This window comes from Grammomys surdaster, unplaced genomic scaffold (assembly GCF_004785775.1).
Source record: "Grammomys surdaster isolate TR1022 unplaced genomic scaffold, NIH_TR_1.0 188, whole genome shotgun sequence".
In the NCBI taxonomy this organism is placed as follows: domain Eukaryota; kingdom Metazoa; phylum Chordata; class Mammalia; order Rodentia; family Muridae; genus Grammomys; species Grammomys surdaster.
This window is the reverse complement of record NW_021604633.1, coordinates 10555646-10561995: the sequence shown is the minus strand read 5'-3', so window position 1 is coordinate 10561995 and position 6350 is coordinate 10555646.

The window sequence follows — 6350 nt, the reverse complement described above, 5'->3', positions numbered from 1 at the left end:
TACAGTTTTTTTCTCTCTACCTTTTACTTTCCAAGGTAATTGGACATTTGGCTAGATTTGAGCACTGCAAGAAAAAGGAAAGAAAATGGGGAGGGGGGAAGGCAGGGGTGGGAGGAACAAATGCAGAAACTGTGTGTGCACCATTGTTCTCAATGAGAGCTCAGAAAGCTTTGTGGATTTCACACAAAGAAATTCTTCAGGGTGACTCAGATTGCAGGAATATAATAAAGAGCTAAAGAGATCAGGGCTGCTTTCTTTCCTTCCTTCCTTTTTTTATTTTGCTGAGAGAGAGAGAGAGAGAGAGAGAGAGAGAGAGAGAGAGAGAGAGAGAGAGAGAGAGAGGGAGAGAGGGAGAGAGGGAGAGAGGGAGAGAGGGAGAGAGGGAGAGAGGGAGAGGGAGAGGGAGAGGGAGAGGGAGAGAGAGAGATTGATTTTAAAATTTTTTAATATTTTGATAACCAAATAATGATTTGGTTATTCTCTGCAACCCTTCTTGTTTGTTTTAGATATTGTTACATACTGTGAATTTATCTCATTTAGCTGTGTCTCATTACCTTGTAGTAAAATGCGTGAAAGTTGAACAATGAGATCTACAGTGTGTGGACAGGTGAGCTCCCCAATGCCGCCTGTCTCTCCAGCCTCTAGTATGTGACACTATTCATTTTCTAACACTGGCCAACGGGAGACAGCAAGTCCAGGAGGTTTCTTCTAGAATATTTGGGTTAGAAGCTTCCAGATCAGCCCAAGTTCGATGAGGATGTCCTGGAATGGGCAGCTAGCAGGAACAGATAGAAACAGGAGGGATGGGGAGCAAGGGATTGAGGAAGAGATTAATGAGAGAAATTGCTGGAACTGAGGGGCATTTGGAGGGCAATGTGGATACCCAGTGCAGGGAAAACTCCCTGGATTCTATGAGAGTGACCCCAGTGAAGAATCCTGGTAAAGGGGGATACAGACCCTGAACTGACCATCTTCTAAAACCAGGCAAGTCTTCCAGGTAGGAGACATCAACCCAGACACAAAACTTGGCCTTCAGTTTGTCCTTAATGCAAGATGAGCTGTCGTGGGTAATGGTGGCACAGAATTTGTGGGAGTGGCTAACAATGGCTGGTCTAACTCAAGGTCCATACCAGGAGAGGAATTCCAACTCTGATACTGCCTGGAGGACCAGGAACCAAAGGCTGGATAGCCCAGCAACCTAGGATAGAACCAAACACCACAGCGGGGGTGGGGGGAGAGTCAATGAAATGAATTCTAATGATGTTCTGTTATACTCATAGATTGGTCCCTAGCCAAATTGTCTTTAGAGAGGCATCATACAGCATCTGATGGGAACAGATGCAGAGACCCACAGACAAATAGTAGGCAGAACTCAGGGACCCCTTCCAGAAGAGGGGAGAGATGGATTGTAGGATTCAACTAAGCAGGCATCACAGAGACTGAAGTGACTATCAGAGACCCTATAGGGGTCTAAGCTAAGTCCTTGCATGTATGTTATGATTGTGTAGCTTGAGGTTATTGTGGGACTCCTAAGAGTGGAAATGGATGTGTCTCTGGTGCTTTTGCCTGCTCTTGAAACCCTTTTCCCTCCTACTGGATCGCCTCATTCAGGTTTGATAAGAGTGTTTGTGTTTAGTATTATTGTAACTTGTTATGTGCCATGTTTGCTTGACATCCCTGAGAGGCCTGCTCTTTTTCTAACGGGAAATGGAGGAGGAGTGGCTCTGGGGGAAAGAAAAGTAAGGGGGTAAGGGGAATCTGGGAGAAGTGGAGGGAGGGAAACAGCAGTCAGGATGTATTGAGAAAAGAATTTTTTCTTTCTTTTTAAAAAATTTATTATTTCTTTATTGATCCTCTGAGCTCTGAGGGGAGGGACCCAATGAAGACCTCTGTTTAGACTGTCTTTGTATAATGTCTAGCTGTGGGTTTCTGCGTCCACCCCTATCTGCTACTAGAAGAAACTTCTCTGACGATAGATAGCTGGACAAGACACTGTTCTATACGTTCAGCAGAATGTCATTAGGAATCATTTTATTGATCGTTTGTTTGTTAGACCAGTCCTGTTTGATTCTATCCTGGGTTTCTGGGCTATATACTCTCCATTCCTGACCATCCAAGCAGCAGTGTTGAGCAGTGTTTTCTCTCGTGGGGTGGGCCTATTAAACCAGACATTAGTTGGCCACTACCACAACTTTGGTGCCACCAATGCCCGAGCACATCTTGCAGTCAGGACAGATTGGTCAAAGGTGTCTGGATTGGTGTCCAGGGTTTCTCTTTGTTTATTTGGTTTGATTTGTTTTTGTTTTGTTTGTTGTTTGGTTTTGTAGCCATCAGAGTACCTTCCTGCACAAAAGAGTCTAGACCATAGGGGGTCAAAACTCCATGCAGGCACCAAGTCAACCTCTCCATATTCAATGAACCGTGCAGATGTTATCCTTGACAATGTTGGTAAAGAACAACCCCCTCTCCTAACATCAGCCTGGGTGTTTTAAGACTCTCTACTCTTGACCAACAGTACAACCAAATGCAACCCAGTCCCACCAGTGGAAGCCTAGTGTAGTTAAAGAGATGGCAAATTGAGACTCTCCTTATTTATCCTTTCTTAGTAAGAGTCCTCACTAGAATCACCCTCATAAACTAGAGGAAGCTTCCACCACACTAGTTTTCCACACTGTGGGGCCCGCAAAGGGATGTCTTGGTCTTCCCGGTAGAGCACTGGGTCTGAGATAGCCAGGGACCCAACAGGGACATAGCCTGTCAGGGACGGCAGTTATCTCCCCACGCTCCAGGATTCCAGACGACCCCCACATGCGGCCACATACATCCCCATTAGCCTGTACCTTGCAGACACGGTTGGCTCAAAGTACCCCCTCCCAGGAGGTTTTACGTCACCTTCCAGGTAGAGGGCATGACTAAGAGATTTTCATATTCATGAGTTATCTAAAGGCCAGGGGGCGCAGCTAATTAAGCTATTCCTCCCCAGTCCCCCCTCTTTCCCATTCCCTATTAAACCCAGCTCTCCCCTGGCTGGGGGGGGGGGAGGGCACACATCCAGATGAACTATCACACTATGAACAATAAACTATTCCTTGGAAAGCCAGTCCACGCGTCTTCTGGGGCCTGCTGCCACAAAGCTTCCAGCTTTAAAACTTCAGACTTTTGCATGTCATGTGGGACTTGCCGGTGGGAAAGCCCTGGGACTCCCTCGCCTACCCGTCAGAGGGTTGCTGCCGCTTGGGCCTGGGGCACCCCCCCCCGCCTTGTGTTTTTTCCCATACCACACCACTCCCCAGATGCCCCCAATTCCAGACATCTCTCCGTACAATGTCTCTATCCCATTGCTCCTGCACCACAGCACTGGATCTCTCTCTCTCTCTCTCTCTCTCTCTCTCTCTCTCTCTCTCTCTCTAGTTTCTATGTGCCCCCAGTCTACCCTCAAAATCTATTCTATTTCCTTTTCCAGTTAAGATCCATGCATCTCCTCTGGACTCCTCCTCTTTACCTGATCTCTCTGGTTCTATGGACTTTAGCTTGGTTATCATTTACTTAATGGCTGATAGCCACTTAGAAGTGAACACACACCATATTTATCCTTCTGGGTCTGGGTTACCTCACTCAGGAATATTGTTTTCTAGTTCCATCTAGGTTGTTTCCAGTTTCTGGCTATTAGGACTAGAGCCACAACAAGCATGGTTGAGGAAGTGTTCTTACGATAGGATGTTCTTGTGGCATATATCAAATGTATATGCCCAAGAGTGGTATATCTAGGTCTTGAGGTAGATTGATTTCCAGTGTTCCGAAGAGCTTCCATACTGATGTCCACAGTGGTAGTACACTCTTACCAGTATTGGACAAATGTCCTTCTTGCTCCGTATCCTCACCAGCATGGGTTTTCACTTGTGTTTTTGATATTAGCCATTCTGGCAGGTGTAAGATGAAATCTCAAAGTTGTTTTATTTTCATCTCCCTGATGACAAAGAATGTTGAACACCTTTTTGGATATTTTCCAGCTATTTGAGATTCTTCTATTGAGAACTTTGTTTAGATATGTATCCAGTGTTTAAACTGAATTATTTATTGATTGATATCTAGCTTCTTTTTTTAATTTTTAAAAAAGATTTATTTATTTATTTATTTATTTATGTATTTATTTATTTATTTATTATGTATAGAGTTCTGCCTGCGTGTATGCCTGCAGGCCAGAAGAGGACACCAGATCCCATTTCAGATGGTTGTAAGCCACCATGTGGTTGCTGGGAATTGAACTCAGGACCTCTGGACAGTGCTTTTAACCTCTGAGCCATCTCTCCAGCTCCAATATCTAGCTTCTCAAGTTCTTTATACATTTTGGATATTCTCCATCTATTAGATTGGAGTTACTGAAAATCTCCCATTCTTTAGGCTTCTGCTTTGTCCTATTGAAGGTTTCATTTGCCTGACAGAAGCATTTAAGTTTCCTGAGGTTCCATGTGTTAATTGTTGAACTTGGTGCCTGAGATGTTGGTGTTCTGTTCAGGAAGTTGTCTCCTGTGCCAGTGCATTCAAGCTATTCCCTACTTTCTCTCCTACCAGGTTCAGTGTTTCTGGTTTTATGTTGCAGTCTTTGATCCACTTGGATTTGAGGGTTTTTTTTTGTTTGTTTGTTTGTTTTTTTGGTTTTGTTTTTCTGCAAGAACATGTGTTATTTACTTCGATTACATTGCCAGTTCAAGTGGAGCTGATACCCTCCTTCCCTAGGGTGGGAGTTGTGAGGCAGGTAACTGGATCCATTGCAATGTCATATCTGGGGCAAATGATTGTTTCAGAGAAGGATGTACATCAGGAACCTGGGATGCTGCCTGAGTTAAATTTCCTGGGAGGCCCTCTTTCTCTCGGTTTTCTGAAGTTGGGTACAGAGCTGCTGCCTGTAACCTGCTCTATGCTCGGGCCCAGACCGGAAGTTGGATTTGAGTTTTATCAGTGTGATAAATATGGATCTATTTACGTTCTTCTGTGTGCAGCCATCCAGTTTGATCAGAACCATTTGTTGAAGATGCTGTCTTTTTTCCAGTGTATGTTTCTAGGTTCTTCATCAAAAGTCAGGTGTGTGGATTTATATCTGCATTGATAATTCAATCACATTAATCAATGTATCTGTTTTTATTGAAATACCATGTGATTATTTTTACTATAGTTCTGTAATAAAACTTGAAATCAGGACTGGTGATACCTTCAACAGTTCTTTTATTGTTCAGGGTTATTTTAGTTATCTTGTTTTTTTTGTTTGTTTGTTTTGCTTTGCTTTCATTTTAAATTGAGAACAGCACTTTAAAGGGCTGTAAAAATTTTTGTTGGAATTTCAGTGGGGATTGCATTGAATCTGTAGATTGCTTTTGGTATGGAGGCCATGCTTTACTCTGTTAATTCTACTGATCCAAGAGCAAGGGAGAGCTTTACATCTTCTGATTTCTTCAATTTTTTTCAAACACTTGAAGTTTTTATCATATAACTTGCTTGGTTGAAGTTACCCCCAAGATATTTTATATTATTTGAGGATATTGTGAAAGGTGTTGCTTCCATGATTTTTTATTTAGTCTGTCATTTGTATATAGGAGGGCTAACTTTTTTTTTTTTGAGTAAATTTTGTATCCAATTGCTTTGCTGAAAGTGTTTATCAGCTGTCAGTTTCCTGGTGGAAGTTTTGGGGTCACTTATGTATACTACTATATCATCTGCAAATAAGGATACTTTTACTCCTTTCTTTCCAATTTGTATCTCCTTGATCTCCTTCAGTTGTTTTATTACTCTATTGATGTCAGACTAACTGTGGCTTCATAAATTGAATTTGGCAATGTGTCTTCTTTTCTATATTGTGTAATAATTTGAGGAGTATTCGTATTAGTTTTTCTTTAAAAATCTGGTAGAATTCTGAGCTAAAACCATCTGGCCCTGGGCTGCCTTTGTTTGTTTGTTTGTTTGTTTTATTTTTATTTTTTGTTAAATTGGGAGACTTAAAGGCTGCTTATTTTTAATAGGTGTTAAAGGTGTATTTACATTGTTTATCTGATTTTGATTTAACTTTAGTAAGTGGTACCTATAGAGATGATTATCAATTTCTTCTAGATTTTTTAATTTAGTAGAGTACAGGTTTCGAACATATGATTGTCTAGACTTTCTTTACTCTGTCCCTCTTTATTTTCTGCTTTTGTTAATTTGGATATTCTCTTTAGTTAGTTTGGATAAGAGTTTGTCTATCTGCTGATTTTCCCAAAGAACCAACTCTTTGTTTCATTAATTCTTTGTATTGTTCTTTTGGTTTCTATTTTATTGATTTCAGTCCTCAGTTTAACTATTTCTTGCCATTTACTTCT